Source organism: Procambarus clarkii, chromosome 14 (assembly GCF_040958095.1).
Source record: "Procambarus clarkii isolate CNS0578487 chromosome 14, FALCON_Pclarkii_2.0, whole genome shotgun sequence".
Classification (NCBI taxonomy): domain Eukaryota; kingdom Metazoa; phylum Arthropoda; class Malacostraca; order Decapoda; family Cambaridae; genus Procambarus; species Procambarus clarkii.
Genome location: NC_091163.1, coordinates 7,803,458 through 7,822,340, shown reverse-complemented (window position 1 = coordinate 7,822,340; position 18,883 = coordinate 7,803,458). Strand labels below are relative to the sequence as shown.

The window sequence follows — 18,883 nt, the reverse complement described above, 5'->3', positions numbered from 1 at the left end:
TTCTGAATTTGTAGAAAAATGTCTCGCAAAGTACTTTCCGGTTTTGCAATGTGAAATGTGACAATGGCGCACATTGCTTAGCATTAGAGCGTGTCTGAGCAGCGCTCTCTTCTGTAGAGCGCTCTTGTGCACAGTTCAAGTACAATGAACAGATCCACAAGGACCGTGACGAGGGTTCGAACCTACGTCCGAGAGCATCCCAGACGCTGCCTTGATCAACTGAGCTACGACATGGTCAAAAGAATTGAGTCGATTAAGGCAGCGTCTGGGATGCTCTCGGACGTAGGTTCGAATCCTCGTCACGGCCCTTGTGGATTTGTTCACTTGATGCATCACGCTATTGTGATTTCTGTGTGTAATTCAAGTACAAGTACGTTTATTGAGACAATAATGAGCTCCTCTACGATTGAGCTCCTCTATTCCATCTCAAAGGAATAGAGGAGCTTAACAATTGGCAGCACTGTGATGTTTGAGCACCCCCCCCCCTTTCTCTTAACCACCACCACCACAGCAAATCCATAAACCATTCCACCCATTCCGGCAGTTCAACAAACTGGTTATGTTAATCGTGAATTAAATCCACCGGGTATATCAATGGTATACAACTCCCACGAATCTCATATTACCAAACACACTAAAGAGATGCCTAGGCACACACGAGCCCCACCTGGCGGACAATGCTGCTGATTGGGGGAAGTTGCGTGCGTTTTACCTGTAATTTCTCCTCGCTTGCGTGTACCGGGAGGTGATTAGGCTTTTCCCAGTCTTAGGCAAGTCTCGCCGGTTGAGAGGCGGGATCATAGAGCCGAGAATCAACCCCTAGCACAACTAGGCGAGTCCTCGCTGGTCGTTTATGTGATGTAGTGTGTGGTTTATTGTCTGTCTGTCTGTCTCTCTCTCTGTAGTTGTTTTCTAAAGAACACTCGCAATGTTAGCTATGGCGTCTCATGGACTGGCAATATTTACAGAAGGAAGTTGCACTTTCAAATGCTTTTACACATCCTGATGTTATACTAAGAACTGTGTGTGTGTACTCACCTATTTGTACTCACCTATTTGTGCTTGCGGGGGTTGAGCTCTGGCTCTTTGGTCCCGCCTCTCAACTGTCAATCAACTGGTGTACAGGTTCCTGAGCCTACTGGGCTCTATCATATCTACATTTGAAACTGTGTATGGAGTCAGCCTCCATCACATCACTGCCTAATGCATTCCATCCGTTAACTACTCTGACACTGAAAAAGTTCCTTCTAACGTCTCTGTGGCTCATGTGGGTACTCAGTTTCCACCTGTGTCCCCTTGTTCGCGTCCCACCAGTGTTGAATAGTTTATCCTTGTTTACCCGGTCGATTCCTCTGAGGATTTTGTAGGTTGTGATTATGTCTCCCCTCACTCTTCTGTCTTCCAGTGTCGTAAGGTGCATTTCCCGCAGCCTTTCCTCGTAACTCATGCCTCTTAGTTCTGGGACTAGTCTAGTGGCATACCTTTGGACTTTTTCCAGCTTCGTCTTGTGCTTGACAAGATGTGTGTCTGTCTCTCTCTCTCTCTGTAGTTGTTTCCTAAAGACGACTTACAATGTTAGCTATGGCGTCTCATGGACTGGCAATATTTACAGAGGGAAGTTGCACTTTCAAATATCCTGATGTCGTTATACTAAGAACTGTGAGGTGTGTGTGTGTGTGTGTATTCACCTAGTTGTGTTTGCGGGGGGTTGAGCTTTGCTCTTTCGGCCCGCCTCTCAACTGTTTACTAACTACACTAATTACTATTTTTTCACACCACACACACCCCAGGAAGCAGCCTGTGACAGCTGACTAACTCCCAGGTACCTATTTACTGCTAGGTAACAGGGGCATTCAGGGTGAAAGAAACTTTGCCCATTTGTTTCTGCCTCGTGCGGGAATCGAACCCGCGCCACAGAATTACGAGTCCTGCGCGCTATCCACCAGGCTACGAGGCCCCTTTTCGTGTGTGTGTGTGTGGACTAACCTGGTAACCTAGTGGCCACGGTGGCTGAACTTCAGCTCCCGGGCTACGACGCTGTGTGGGTTCAGTATAACATAGCGGCTTGTTCAGACCTTCCCCCATGCCCAGTGAAGCAGCTTGACCCGTCGTAATAACTCGTACAATTTGCCCCAAGTATTTTGTTCTCCAACTAACGTTTTGGGTAAGGTCCATTGTGAATTGTAGGTAAATGGTTTCCTCTCCCCCTTCCCCATCCTATAGGTCGAAGTACTGGCCTTAAACAATAAATCCACAAGGGCCGTAACGAGGATTCGAACCCAAGTCCGAGATCATCCCAGACACTGCCTTAATCGATTGAGCTACGACATGGTCAAAAGAGTTGCAATCTGTTCATTGATGCATCACGTTATTGTGATTTCTGTGTGTACTGGCCTTACCTATGGGGCAACTCCCACAACAGTTGGCTAACTCCGCCAGAAGACTCAGGAGAATACTCATGTGGTGAGAGATATGTGCTCATGGAGGTACTCTCGCGGCATTAGAGTACTTGATCCTGTGACTTAAGGTGATCTCTGCAGAGTTACAGACAGCACCGCTCCTGTGCCAGGTAAGTCCACTACGGGCTCACCATAGCCCGTGCTACTTGCCCCGCTCCTGTGCCAGGTAAGTCCACAACGGGCTCACCATAACCCATGCTACTTGCCCCGCTCCTGTGCCAAGTAAGTCCACTACGGGCTCACTATAGCCGGTGCTACTTGCCCCGCTCCTGTGCCAGGTAAGTCCACTACGGGCTCACCATAGCCCGTGCTACTTGGAACGTTTTGTTCCCAGTAGCTGAATCTTATAAAACAACAAACGGTGATCTCTGGTGGTTCCACTCCAGGTGACAGATAAGCGTGTTGGGAGGATGGGGAGGAGGGGTTGATAAGATAATGGGTTGGGGGGCATGAATGGTGTTTAAGGGAGAGGGGGAGGGGGGGTAAGGGGTCCGAAGGTATAGCATCCAGGAGGCCTGGTGGAGGACCGGGCCGCGGGGACGCTAAGTCCCGAAATCATCGTAAGGTAAGGTTTGGGTAGAACTTTCACAGTGAATTATTAAGTGAGAGTACTTACCTATCTGTATGGGGACGTGAGATTACACAATTATTATTAATTAATATTAATTAATATTAAACAATAAATATTATTTAATATTACACAATATTAATTAATATTACACAATTAATACTAATATTGCTTAGTGTAAATAAATAATGTATTTAACATTTTGTCAACTAAGACAAAAAATACTAATATATATATATATATATATATATATATATATATATATATATATATATATAATAACGAATTATTTGAATCTAATTGATGTTAAAAATTTAGCAATGTGACGTCACCATTGGACGCCTGCATCTGTCATCATTATTGCCGTGACGTCACTACTTGAATTGGAAGCTCGTGATGTCAGTGGTTCGTGCCGGTCAGAGCTCATGAACTCACCCGACGGCTTCTTGCAGGCGGTCCCGGGTAAAATGGAGAGGCTTCGTGGAGCACGCGTTAGATCACCTATCAATGTGTTGAGTATATTTAGTATATTTCTGTAAGTTAATCCTGTGAGGGGTTACTGTGTATATGAATGCAGATCAAGTGTCCTCTTCGTTTGATGTTGTTTAAAGTATACTTGCTGGGTGTATATAACTAGGCTTATATACCTACTATATCACTAGGCTTGTAAGTGATATAGTAGGCTCCTTACAGGCGCCTACTATATCACTTCCAAGCGGGGGCACCTTACGGGCTCCTGGTAAAGTGGAGATGACATCACTCAATTCCCAAAAGACATGATAACCTTATGGAAGAAACTGTAGCTTACAAATTATTATCAAAGTACATGTGAGAGAGAGACAAGCTTTCTCTGCGTCTCTGTAGCGAGGGAGGGAATTATGAGGGGAAAGTACATGTTGTTGTTATAGATTCAGCTACTCGGAACAAGTTCCAAGTAGCACGGGCTATGGTGAGCCCGTAATGGACTTACCTGGCACAGGAGCGGGAAAGTACAAAGCCATTACGACTATATGGCACTGGGAAGGGGTCAGGATAAGGATTTGGGATGGGACGGGGGGGGGGGGAAGGAATGGTGCCCAACCACTTGTGGACGGTCGGGGATTGAACGCCGACATGCATGAAGCGAGACCGTCGCTCTACCGTCCAGCCCAAGTGGCTGGTCATCTGTAGTGAGGGAAATATCTCACGCTTCCCAATATTTCTAATATTCCCACACGCTAAAAAAAAAATTAGTGTTAAATGCAGGATATCTAACTTTCAGTGTTCAAAAAGTGGCAGTTAACAGTTAATCACCTGTCAGTCATCAGCACTAATTATATTTATTAATCTCATCATATTCATAATACTGTATTATAATGTGTTGTTAGATTTAATAATTGCATTGAGTAACTGGCACTTTGTTTAATAGATAGTTATGTTCCTGAAAGAATTGTCTAAAGTGTTGATCACATTAAAATATGTATTACAGTTAATATATATTGACCTACATGTGGTTTGGTAAGAACTATGTCTATATTTTTTAATATTTTGTTACACACAGAAATCATAATAGCGTGATGCATCAAATGAACAAATCAACAAGGCATTAAGGCAGCGTCTGGGATCCTCTCAGACGTAGGTTCGAATCCTCATCACGGCCCTTGTAGATTTGTTCATTTAATATTTTGTATTTTTACGCATTTGCTCTGAGTGACTGCTCTTTACCCGATAGTTTTGGTGCTGGGATTATGACCTATTAACCTCTGGAGGCCTATTAAGACCACCACAGCAGCCTAATTGCTCTAAGTGAGCAATTAGAGCAGCCTAATTGCTCTAAGTGAGCAATTACAAAGTACAGTATATACAGTACAGTGATACTGCAGGCTCCCCATACAGTTAACTTATATTTTGTAATAATTAAATGTCATTGGCTTTCTCTTCATAAAAATATTTAAAACGTTGCTTGAAACAATCATTTGCTGCTCTTAGTTGGTTTGACTAGTAGTTAATATTTAGTCACTAAGCGTTTATATAACATCTTACTATGACATTACTTTTGTTAATACATATTTAATACGAGTTACAGATACACAGATTTAATGTTAGCTCGCTGATTGGTGCTCTCTACGGCTCAGTGTTCTGTTGTTTAGAAAATTGACATTTATGCATGTTTTTTTTACTCAAAAACTCCAAGTACTCTGGAGAGTAGAGCGACGGTTTCGCTTCATGCAGGTCGGCGTTCAATCCCCGACCGTCCACAAGTTGTTGGGCACCACTCCTCCCCCCCCCCTCCCGTCCCAAATCCTTATCCTGACTCCTTCCCAGTGCTATATAGTCCTCATGGCTTAGGGCTTTCCCCTAATGAGTCCCCCCTACAAGTCTTCCTAGTAAGATTAATCTTCACACAATGATGAATCGTGGCGCCAGCGCCAAGAACAACAAGTAACAGTTTGCCAAGTGATTGGGTAACAGTCTGATGAATCTGACTCCATCTCTGTTATATCTCACCAACAGTGACTCGCCTGCCCTTCAACTAACCTAGTTACAACACAACGGGCAGCTCTACACGTATACTCAGTAGCCCGGGCAGTTTACAACGGTGGTTTACGGTTAGGGTATTCATGAGGTCTCTAATGAGGGGTCACGTGTTTCGTCTCACGGGTGTGGGAGCAGTTTCATGAAGCAACACTTGCATAATATGACAGACTTCAGGATGGGACGAATATCTTAGGTCCTCTGAGACCTCTCTGGAGAGAGAGAGAGAGATATCTTAGGTGCTCTGAGACCTCTCTGGAGAGAGAGAGAGATATCTTAGGTCCTCTGAGACCTCTCTGGAGAGAGAGAGAGAGATATCTTAGGTGCTCTGAGACCTCTCTGGAGAGAGAGAGAGATATCTTAGGTGCTCTGAGACCTCTTTGGAGAGAGAGAGAGATATCTTAGGTGCTCTGAGACCTCTCTGGAGAGAGAGAGAGAGAGATATCTTAGGTCCTCTGAGACCTCTCTGGAGAGAGAGAGAGAGAGATATCTTAGGTGCTCTGAGACCTCTCTGGAGAGAGAGAGATATCTTAGGTCCTCTGAGACCTCTCTGGAGAGAGAGAGAGAGATATCTTAGGTCCTCTGAGACCTCTCTGGAGAGAGAGAGAGAGAGATATCTTAGGTGCTCTGAAACCTCTCTGGAGAGAGAGAGAGATATCTTAGGTCCTCTGAGACCTCTCTGGAGAGAGAGAGAGAGATATCTTAGGTCCTCTGAGACCTCTCTGGAGAGAGAGAGAGAGAGATATCTTAGGTGCTCTGAAACCTCTCTGGAGAGAGAGAGAGAGAGAGAGATATCTTAGGTCCTCTGAGACCTCTCTGGAGAGAGAGAGAGATATATCTTAGGTCCTCTGAGACCTCTCTGGAGAGAGAGAGAGAGATATCTTAGGTGCTCTGAGACCTCTCTGGAGAGAGAGAGATATCTTAGGTGCTCTGAGACCTCTCTGGAGAGAGAGAGAGAGATATCTTAGGTGCTCTGAGACCTCTCTGGAGAGAGAGAGAGATATCTTAGCTCCTCTGAGACATCTCAGGAGAGAGAGAGAGAGATCTTAGGTCCTCTTAAGAGCCACTATAGTCGCGGGAGAGTGGAGGATGATTATGATAATATATGATTATATATTAATTATGTAAGGATTAATAGGCCTATTAATCTATTAATCTGTGGGGGCGCCCGACATAGGGGGCGCTTCGCAATGTGTAATGACGCTCCCATGTTAAGACAGCACAGACTTGTAAATGAGATTCCTTAAGAAATACATTGTTGTGTGTTTAATTTTGGTAATGATGTCAGTGAGAAGTGCAGTATAGTGCTTAGCTTAGCGATGTGACGTATCTTGAGATGATTTCGGGGCTTAGTGTCCTCGCGGCCCGGTCCTCGACCAGGCCTCCACCCCCAGGAAGCAGCTCGTGACACCTGACTAGCCCCCAGGTACTTATTTACTGCTAGGTTACAGGGGCATCAGGGTGAAAGAAACTCTGCCCAATGTTTCTCGCTGGCGCCCGGGATCGAACCTGGGACCACAGGATCACGCGTCCAGTGTTCTGTCCGCTCAGGAACCGGCTCCCGGACATTAAACATGATCCATGGGGTGACTAAGAGCGAGGCTGGACAACAAAGAGTTTATTTTACGGAATTAACCAAGAGTTAAACGTGTTATTTAGTGATACAAAAGTGTAGCATCGTAATATTGCCGTTTTCTATGGATCAGCTTCGATAGGTTAGGTAGGTTGCTTGGGTTCATACGTTTATGATTAGGCAAAATAGTTCGAGCACCCCTCCTGTGCCAGTTAAGTTCACTACGGGCTCACCATAGCCCGTGCTACTTGCCCCGGTCCTGTGCCAGGTAAGTCCACTACGGACTCACCATAGCCCGTGCTACTTGCCCCGCTCCTGTGCCAGGTAAGTCCACTACGGGTTCACCATAGCCCGTGCTACTTACACCGCTCCTGTGCCAGGTAAGTCCACTACGGGCTCACCATAGCCCGTGCTACTTACACCGCTCCTGTACCAGGTAAGTCCACTACGGGTTCACCATAGCCCGTGCTACTTACACCGCTCCAGTGCCAGGTAAGTCCACTACGGGCTCACCATAGCCCGTGCTACTTACACCGCTCCTGTGCCAGGTAAGTCCACTACGGGCTCACCATAGCCCGAGCTACTTGGAACTTGTTCCGAGTAGCTGAATCTATAACAACAACAGCAAAATAGTTGCATTTCTTTACGAAGAAGAAAATTTAGAAAGCAGGCTGTAAGTACTGGGAACGTGGGTGATGGAGTGACATGAATAACTAGTACGCGAAAGGAGATTCTACCTTGAGCTAAGATCAACCTTTCTGCACTTGTGAGTCTTGTAAATATTCTGGGAAAGCATTTACATTACTGAGTCAAGGTAAGCAACAGATGAGATGGTATTAGTAGAAACATCTTAGGAGAGAAATTTGAAATTGTACTTGCAATAGCTTAGTAGTCAGCGTTGATGTGGTACCTAGGGCCAGATTCACGAAGCAGTTACGCAAGCACTTACGAACCTGGGGCCAGATTCACGAAGCAGTTACGCAAGCACTTACGAACCTGGGGCCAGATTCACGAAGCAGTTAGGCAAGCACTTACGAAGCTGTACATCTTTTCTCAATCTTTGGCGGCTTTGTTTACAATTATTAAACAGTTAATGAGCTCCGAAGCACCAGGAGGCTGTTTATAACAATAACAACAGTTGATTGGCAAGTTTTCATGCTTGTAAACTGTTTAATAAATGTAACCAAAGCCGTCAAAGATTGAGGAAAGATGTACACGTTCGTAAGTACTTGCGTAACTGCTTCGTGAATCAGGGACCAGGTTCCTTGTGCAGTTATCCAAACACAAATGACCAGTCCGGGTCAGAGGTCACTTACGAGAGATCTACCTCTTACCTCGGTCAATGGCGGGTAAGTTGGTATTCACTAAATTATGTTTACGAGTTCTGGTAGCGCCACGATGTTGTCCATGAAAATAAAAACCTTTGGTTGAGGATGATTTTGTAGTGCTTCAGAACGCTTCGTAAACTGGTAAGTAAATGCCACCTCAGCAGCCATGAGCCAACCCGTCCTCGACTCAAGTCCATTCCATCCAGCGGTCGACCCCACAGACGCATTCATAATTGTTAACATGCTGTTCATTCAAACCGGAAATTTTCTCAAATATAAATTAATATTATAATGTATTGGCATATTGTGCATATTCAGGCTCTGGTTAAGTTAGGTGTTTAGGTTCTGTTGGCGATTATTTGTATTTGTAGTACGTGGGTGAAGCATTTACAGCGTTGTGGTTCGAACACAAGTCGTCAGTGAAGCACTTGTTCCGGAAGTGTTCGGACGTCATCAGTTGTGAGTCGTGTGTAAACCGTTTTTCATTCATAAACAGTTGGGGGGTTGGGGGGTTGGGGGGTTGGCGGGTGGATGGAATCAGCCCGTCCTCCAAACAAAAGACCCAAAAGTGATTCCATGCACCCGCCAACCCCCCCCCCCCCCCACCCCCAACTGTTTATGAATGAAAAACGGTTTACACACGACTCACAACTGATGACGTTCGAACACTTCCGGAACAAGTGCTTCACTGACGACTTGTGTTCGAACCACAACGCTGTAAATGCTTCACCCACTTACTACAAATACAAATAATCGCCAACAGAACCTAAACACCTAACTTAACCAGAGCCTGAATATGCACAATATGCCAATACATTATAATATTAATTTATATTTGAGAAAATTTTCGGTTTGAATGAACAGCATGTTAACAATTATGAATGCGTCTGTGGGGTCGACCGCTGGATGGAATGGACTTGAGTCGAGGACGGGTTGCTAAAAATAGTTGGGCGCATTTCTTATCACCTAATACGCCTGTTCACCAAGCAGTAAGTAGATACTCAGAAGTTATCTTGTTATGGGGTTGCATCCTGAGCGGGGTTATTAATTCCACCCTAGGAATGGAGGGAACTAACATGTATAAGTACACTGGCTGCCTGTCCCCCCTACATAATGAAATATTATTAATATATATTAGAGGAACCACATACGATTTGCAAAACACGCAACCGCATTGCAACGTCACTGAGACGTCACTGAAACGTCACTTGAAGGAGTTGATAAACCAGTCTTTCAAGCCTCACCCGCGGCCCGTTTTCCCCACATTATTCCCCGCCACACTGAAAAGTTTCTCGAACCTTTTCACTGTCACGACGTAATGATAACGTGTGCGTCACTCACTGAGTCATGTTAAGCATCGTTTGTAAAGCCAGTTCCTGGATGGGTGAGTGTGCGGAAAGCCTTGCCCTCCAGTAATGAAATATGGTTAAGCTTAACAGGAGTCTGTCTGTTTACAGTCTGTTCATTCTGTCTGTTTTACAGCCTGTCTCTCTCTCTAGACGGTTTATGTTATCTGATATGATATCCTGAAGTTATAATATAAATGTAATTATATCCTGAAACCAATCAAAGAACACGGGTACAATTCAGTGTAGTGATAAGGCAAAAAGTGACCTTCAATAAACGACCGCAAAAAGTTGCGCAACGCCGTGAATTCCTGGCAATTGTCAGGATGCTGCCATTATGTTGATCTCTCATCACCCCTATGAGACAACATATGCTCAGGATTTTGTTTAAAAGAAGCTTTTTTGTGTGTGCTTTAGCGAGTCTGTGTTATAATGGAATTCTAAGGTTTTGGGGGCCCAAGAATCTCTCTCTCTCTGTTATAACGAGTGGTCGGTATAGAGAGGTTGTAGATAACTAATCGGCACCTCCTGGCTTGGACGTTTTCAAACACCATTGTCATCAGGCAAAATTTTTTTTCTATGCAATCAACGTTTCTATGATATACAGAATCCGAAGAATGTATGATTTTTGTGCATGTTATTTAAGCACAGGTTGATGGCGTTGGTTCGATGTTATCAACGTTAATTCAGCTTAGAGTCAACGCCGGTCTTGGATATTGGACCTACTGGGAGGAAGCCAGCGGCTTGTCAAAGCTCCTATTAATGCACAATATTTTCCCCCGTTGATTTATCGAAGACTTGAGGTATTATCACTACAGTTTGTCTCTCCCTAGACGGGTGATGTTATCTGATATTATATCATATAGTTATAATGTAACTTTACTAATTACAGGCATAAACTGTCATGGTTGACATTAATCTCGTGACAGGAGTGTGTGGGTTAGGGTTATCGAGATTCCCGAAGGATTAGCGACTGGTATTTCCCAGGATGCATCTCATACCATGCAGGTCGGCGTTCAATCCCCGACCGTCCAAGTGGTTGGGCACCATTCCTTTCCCCCCGTCCCATCCCAAATAATTATCCTGATCCCTTCCCAGTGCTGTATAGTCGTAATGGCTTGGCGCTTTCCCTTGATAATTCCCTCCCAGGTCCCTATTGACTATACTAGGTGAAGGAAATTTTCTCAGTCTATAGAGAGTCTAAAGACGCGTGTTCAATCCCATTGTATTTCCTTCCTATTTTTTTAACCGTATAATGAACCTCGCGTAATTCATTTTTTCATGGCATCAGTCATGATCAAATGCTTCAAGTCTGAGAAAACTATTACTTTATGTCTGTTACCCGACTTGTGAAACCCCTAGTGAGTGATGTGGAGGAAACCCCGCCACCCGACACCTGTAACTGGTGGAATCATCAGGTGTTCTGGTCTACTGTCCACTCCACCAGTAGTGTGGAGTACTCTGTCTCTCTCTCTCTCTCTCTCTCTCTCTCTCTCTCTCTCTCTCTCTCTCTCTCTCTCTCTCTCTCTCTCTCTCTCTCTCTCACTCTGTCTCTCTCTCTCTCTCTCTCTCTCTCTCTCTCTCTCTCTCTCTCTCTCTCTCTCTCTCTCTCTCTCTCTCTCTCTCTCTCTCTCTCTCTCTCTCTCTCTCTCACTCTGTCTCTCTCTCTCTCTCTCTCTCTCTCTCTCTCTCTCTCTCTCTCTCTCTCTCTCTCTCTCTCTCTCTCTCTCTCTCTCTCTCTCTCACACACATACACACACACACACACGAATAGGATACCTAATGGGAAATGAAGTACTTCATGAAACGGACAGAGAGAAAGATCTAGGAGCTGATATCACACCAACCCTGTCTCCTGAAGCCCACATCAAAAGAATTACATCTGCGGCATACGCGAGACTGGCTAACATCAGAACAGCCTTCAGGAACCTGTGTAAGGAATCATTCAGAACTTTGTACACAGCATATGTAAGATCAATCCTGGAATATGCGGCCCCAGCATGGAGCCCGTACCTTGTCAAGCACAATCCCAGAACTAAGAGGCATGAGTTACGAGGAAAGGCTGCGGGAAATGCATCTCAGGACACTAGAAGACAGAAGAGTAAGGGGAGACATGATCAATACCTATAAAATTCTCAGAGGAATTGACAGGGTAGATAAAGATAAACTGTTTAACACTGGTGGTACGGGAACAAGGGGGACACAGGTGGAAACTGAGTACCCACATGAGCCACAGGGATGTTAGAAATAACTTTTTCAGTGTCAGAGTGGCTAACAGGTGGAATGCATTAGGCAGTGATGTGGTGGAGGCTGACTCATTATACAGTTTCAAATGTAGATATGATAGAGCCCAGTAGGCTCAGGAACCTGTACAACAGTTGATTGACGGTTGAGAGGCGGGACCAAAGAGCCAGAGCTCAACCGCCGCAAGCACCATTAGGTGAGTATACACACACACACACTATTCACTTGCAACAATCAGTCATAGTGACCGTGATGTTTGGTCCACATGTGACGTGAGTCGCCTCATGGGCGCGTGTCACCTCCAGACTGCATTTGCTGAGGCAGCGACATTGCATCACTGGAAGAGATGAAGGGAGGTGGGGTAGGGGAGGTAAGGAAGTAGGGGGAAAAAAAGATGGGAGAAGTAGGGGAGGCAAGGTGGTTGAAAGTTGATGAAAATAGACATAATATCATCAGCAGGGATGGTTGTGTTGATATATGAGGGAGGCGGTGACGGAGCATCACTTATGGAGGGGCATCTGCTCCCTCCATTAACCTTGTTGTGCTCCACATTACAGAATTATCCATTGTCAATTTGTATTTATTAGACCATGTTCTTCCGTGAAAAGTTTTCTTCGTCGGGCGGGAGGTGGGTGTGTATATGGGGGGATGTGTGGGGGGTTGAAGGGGGGGAGAAGGTTGGGGTGGTGTTGATGGAGAGTTGATTCCCTGCCGAGAAGTCGACAAGCCCAAAAATAGACGTTGCAGACGGCGCTATGGTGTCGCTGTCTAGGTGTGGAACCCCTACTTTCCTATCTCCACTTTCATTTCTTTTCGCCTACTTACTTTCTCCATCCCGAGAAGGGGAGAGTAGGAAGATATCAACGAAGAAAAAGGTAGATGACTCGTGATATCAAACCTCACAAAAGGCAAACAGAGCCTCTACGTATTTCCAGTAATTAATATCCAGAAGAAACTTTTAATTAGATGTAATTTATTAATCGTTATGAGGAAAACCTACCGGCAGCCGAGGGCGATTAGATAAGTAACCAAAGTTGTTAAGTGTCGGTCTTGTTGGGTAATATACTGGTGGTAGGCCAGACGCCTCTTTGCATATTGAGGCGTGCGTGGACCCGCGTAGCAAGCGTAAATAGGAAAGATCTGCGTGGCGTCTCGAGATGTGAGTGTTATAATGCACGTCTCTGGGGTGTGTGTGTGTACTCACCTAGTTGTGTTTGCGGGGGTTGAGCTCTGGCTCTTTGGTCCCGCCTCTCAACTGTCAATCAACTGGTGTACATAGGTTCCTTAGCCTACTGGGCTCTATCATATCTACACTTGAAACTGTATGGAGTCAGCCTCCACCACATCACTTCCTAATGCATTCCATTTGTCAACCACTCTGACACTAAAAAAGTTCTTTCTAATATCTCTGTGGCTCATTTGGGCACTCAGTGTGTGTGTGTGTACGCTGGTGGGCAGTTGCTGACTAGACAAGTATAGCCAATTGAAAGCAATAATCGTTCATTGATAACAAGCATCACTTCTTTTGAGAGAATATGCACTGATAGGCATGCTTGCACTCAGGTTCCCTTAGTTCCCTTACTCCAACAATTTAGAAAAATATTGACCTGTTCCCAGATCAACAATTTTTCAACAGTTGTTTGTTTCACAAATGGAAAGAACTGTTTATCATACATTTTAACGTGCTGAATTCAAATATAATAATTACAATTGCTGATCGTCTGTCTTTTATCTATGAGGGTAGGAACAATATATTGCTTTAATCAACAAGTGATGGATGTTCAACGTGTATCATCGGACCAGATTCACGAAGTAGTTACGCAAGTACTTACGAACCTGGAGCCAGATTCACGAAGCAGTTATACGCAAGTACTTACGAACATGTACATCTTTCCTTAATCTTTGACGGCTTTGGTTACATTTATTAAACAGTTTACAAGCATGAAAATTTGCCACTCAACTGTTGATATTGTTATGAACAGCCTCCTGGTGCTTTGATGCTCATTAACTGTTTAATAATTGTAAACAAAGCACCCAAAGATTAAGAAAAGAATTGCTTGAATTGATAACTGCAATCCACCCGTTTACATCTTGAAAAACATAAATTAATAAGGGATTAACAGGGGATTGTTTGAAGACTACGTTAGGCTTATATATGAGTGAGTTTGGGTGGATGTGAATAGGAGCTGCCTCGTATGGGTTAATAGGCCTTCTGCAGTTTCCACAATTCTTCATGGAATGTCAACTACAGCCATAGTGGGCCAGCCAGAGGCTTAGGGCCAGCGCAGGAATATCCCTGAAAAAAACTACAGCCACTACAGCTACAGCCTCATACACCATAATACAGGCGTTTCTCACTACATCTTCTGTATTTATATGTTTCATATAAATACAGTCGTTACGACATTCCTCAGACCGCAACTGTTGTAGGTTACAACCTGGGGAAGGTAAGTAATGAGCCTCGGAGGATCTAGATAAGATCCTGTCCCCCAAGTGGCGAACTGTCATACTCTGTGATACATGGTATGACAGCCCGGGGACCAGAGGACATGACAGGTAAATCGTGACGTATCAAGAGGCTACTCTATCTTAAAAGGATAGAGTAGCTTAGGATATTTCTCCTGTGATTGATGTACTGTGCCGTCAAATGCACTGGATGACCCCCACAGTATGCTAATATCTCTGTTCAGTATGCTAGTTCTCTGAAGAGAGAGAGAGAGAGTTGAGATGAGATGGGGAAATCCTACCATCTTGGAAAGTGTAGTGAGGCTGGACGTTCCCAGACACACAAACACACACGCTTTATGCAAGTGACAAGGAACAAACATTAACAAGATTGCAACACAGAATTGTGTGACTGACGCCCACATCTGAGACGTAGCTCAAGAACGGAGCCGGTCGTAGGCGAGGACACACTTACCTGTTCGCAGAAGACGCCGATGGTGGAGACGGGCGGGGAAGGTCTCCTTGAGCCAGCCAAGATGACCTCTTGGGGATGTCTTAAGGTGAGAGAAAGGCTGTTGGGCCCTAGACGGCTCTCAGCTCCGTCTGGGCTCTCTCTCACCCGCCTCTCATCTCCGTCTGGGCTCTCTCTCTCACCCCCTCAGACTCCATCCCCCCCATCTCTTCCCCCCCTTGCTTGACTCACCTTCACCTCTCACTTATCTTATGAGAAATAAACATTTTTTCAAGCGGTATTCGACGTAACCTAACCACAAACATTCCGGCCATCCGCCACACCCATTTAGAACCCACAAAATGTCCCTCAGACTCCATCCCCCCCTCTCCCCTCCCCCCCCCTTGCTTCACACCTATGTCCACCTTACCTATTAACCCTGAGTATTTTTAATACCGTGATCATATCCCTCCCATGTTCTTTATTTCCACAACAAAGATTCGGAGAAAGTTCCTTTAATCAATTCTCTAGTGTCCAGGGATTGATCCCCGCCGGAGGCGGAAACAAATGGGCAGAGTTTCTTTCACCTTGATAGCCCCTCTCTGTTCACCAAGCAGTAAAGAGGTACCTGGTAGTTAGACAGCTGCTACGGGCTGCTTCCTAGGGGCCAGAGCTCAACCCCAGCAACTAGACGAAAACTGGAGTCATGATGAGTCACCTAATTTGCATACCGTGTGCACTTTGTCGTTCAGGAAGCTGAGTCAACCTGACAACGTTTCAGGTTATCCGGAAATAGTGCATAAATTGGGTATACATATACATATTTTTAGCGACAATATGTTGGAACGTTGTGGAGATGTTTTACCATGTTTAATTTCCGATCTCAGATTTCGATTTGTTTGATTAAATCGCTTTCACAAACAGCTACACATACTGGCCTGGGGGTTATCCTGATAACTACCTTCAAAAACTGTCTAAATCTATGTTTAAATGTAAATGTAGTAAGTTTATATTGAGTGGCCAAATACAGGGCCCTGTAGCGCATTGGCTACGTCGTCGGGTCACACCCGAGGATCGCGGATTCAGTTATGGCAACAGCAGCAGCAGCAACAGTTGGTGTAGTAGATGGAAATAAAGTTACTACTATGGAGACCTAGTCGACGACCGGGCCGCGGGGACGCTAAGCCCCGATATCATCTCAAGATAACCTCATCTCAAGATAACCTCCATATATGAATCAGGTGGGTGTCCTGGCACAGCCGTCAGCCTAAAGGCGCCGGATGCCTCGTCTGGTTGGGCCTCCGTAATGAGATTAGCCATTAATGACCCTTGACCTTACAGCCAGGCACAGTTTGGAGGTTGGGGGGGGGGGGGGGGCTCATCGTGTTGGTCTCACCAAGTTGTGCTTGCGGGGGTTGAGCTCTGGCTCTTTGGTCCCGCCTCTCAACTGTCAATCAACTGGTGTACAGGTTCTTGACCATACTGAACTGTATCAAATCTACTTTTGAAACTATGTATGGAGTCAGCCTCCACCACATCACTGCCTAATGCATTCCACCTGTTAACTACTCTGACACTGAAAAAAATCTTTCTAACGTCTCTGTGGCTCATCTGGGTACTAAGTTTCCACCTGTGTCCCCTTGTTCGCGTCCCACCCGTGCTGAAGAGTTTGTCTTTGTCCACCCTGTCAATTCCCCTGAGAATTTTGTAGGTGGTTATCATGTCTCCCCTTACTCTTCTGTTTTCTAGGGACGTGAGGTTCAGCTCCTTTAGCCTTTCTTCGTAGCTCATACCTCTCAGTTCCGGGACGAGCCTGGTGGCATACCGCTGAATCTTCTCTAACTTTGTCTTGTGTTTAACTAGGTATGGACTCCAGGCTGGAGCTGCATATTCCAGGATTGGTCTGACATAAGTGGCATACAAGATTCTGAACGATTCCTTACACAAGTTTCTAAAGACAGTTCTTATGTTGGCCAATCTAGCGTATGCCGCTGATGATATCCTTTTGATGTGGGCTTCTGGGGACTTTTTTTAAGGACTCTGGTTGTCGTTGTGGTGGTTGTCAGTGGGGGGTTGTGGGGGGGGGGCGTTGTGAGGGGGTGCAGGCAGCTGGACTGTTGGAGCCGGAGTTCCGTCAGCCGGCCATGTCGCCACAACCATCCGGCTCACGGAGCCCGTACATATAAACAGACCAAATGCTTGTTTCTGTAGACCCCCCTCCCCCGCATTGACTGTTTATCTGGTGTTTGTTTTAGTTTGTTCGTTTAGTATACAACCCAGAGCCACGCCGAGAGTGGTAGTGGACCCCAAGAGCCACCCAGGATCCATTGTGTCTCGGAGAGGCTGCAGGATCCAAGTAAGTTAGGTACAACTTCTGGTTTCAACTCTTTTGACCATGTCGTAGCTCAGTCGATTAAGGCAGCGTCTGGGATGATCTCGGACGTAGGTTCGAATCCTCATCACGGCCCCTTGTGGATTTGTTCATTTGATACATCACGCTATTGTGATTTCTGTGTGTAATGTTAGTTGTGTGTTGCTGCGCTACTTGTTGCTTTCCTGTATTTCTGGAACTAGAAGCAGTTGAGAAATGACTACACAGATAATGGCATCATTTTCCCATTCCCTCATTATGTTAGATGTTAGAACAAATGTATGAACAAATGTTAGAACATTCCTTAACTACTTCACCAGGGGAAATTGTCTTTCCAAGTTGTGCTGTGAACGAGGGTACATATTAGAGTGGGTTGTGTGTACATATGTGGGTTAGGCCTGAGCATGAACCAAACGTATCGTTTTGTAGATGTGTTAAGCGTACGTTTCTTCCAATTTAGATATTTTCGTGGCTAAGGTATTTAAATAGATGAATGACCTTCTCGGCGATATATGATGCTATATAAAGTTTATTATTATCGTGAAAATGCAGTTCATAAACACCTGAACATCTTGAATACTTGAACTACTTATACTTGAACTGCTTCAAGTATATTGTGTTCAGCCAAACCTGGCCAGGTAAAGAAATAACTAGACCCATATACACATGGAGGAAAAGTGACAATGTTTTGGTCCGTCCTGGACCTTATCAGGTCGTAACTGAGCAACAATGATTTATGAAGATTAAGTCTGAAATGAGTTGACAATGGAATGAATAGCCCGTAAAAGCATCAGTGGAAGAGTAAGCCGATATAAGGGTATAGGGAAGATAAGGGGACATGAAGACTCCAATCATCCACAGATCTACACACAGCTACTGATACTGGTAATGACTTCAAACAGCCTTCACTTACGGGCTATTCATGCCCGTGCCACCTCTTGGGTGGCTTAATCTCTATCAATCAAACAGTCGTGAGGTGATGCTCTTCCAAACATATTTTTCTTCTCAACCCCCTCCCCCCGTCACCTCTTGTGTCCTCATGACTGCAACCATTTGCGATACCATCAACTTTATTCACTCCTTCAGTCTAACCACTATGTCTTGTTCACAAACGTTCCTTTAGTTTCTGCCTGCGTTGTGTTCACAAAGCCGGCATGGATTGTCACAGGACCCGTGCTCACAGGACCCATGGGCTGTCATAGGACCCATGGGCTGTCACTGAACGTGTGCAGGGAACTAAGAATCCGGTTCATGAATCATAAACGTTCGCAGAATCCACGGTAGGTCTTGCGCGCGCAGTTTTTGCCGCGGAAACTGCGAGAGAGTGACTCGGGCGAAGACCCGGGAAACGTACCAACTGGAGGAACGTATATTCCCCAGTCAGAAGCGCGCGGGGTTTCCAGACCTGGCCTCCCAGACCACACACACACACACAGGTAACACAGCCAGAACATCCTCCTCGGGCGTGTTATTATGTTTGGTATTTCTGGACGGGACGGTGGTGGTTGGTGTTCCCCCTCGCCCAGAGGAAAGAATGGTCTCTCTGGCAGCCTTGAGGCTTGGGACCACACCTGCAAGGATGCA

At 45.3% G+C, this 18,883-nt stretch overlaps 1 protein-coding gene across 1 annotated transcript in view; it reads right to left on the bottom strand.

Moving 5' to 3' along the window:
- LOC123771935 (molt-inhibiting hormone-like) overlaps positions 1–8,603 on the bottom strand; it is a 30,787-nt gene extending 22,184 nt beyond the window's left edge. Inside the window, exon 1 of the mRNA XM_045764761.2 lies at positions 8,449–8,603. The gene's annotated coding sequence lies outside the window, so the exon portion shown is untranslated. The remainder of the gene's footprint in view (positions 1–8,448) is intronic.
- Between the last annotated feature and the right edge of the window lie 10,280 nt (positions 8,604–18,883).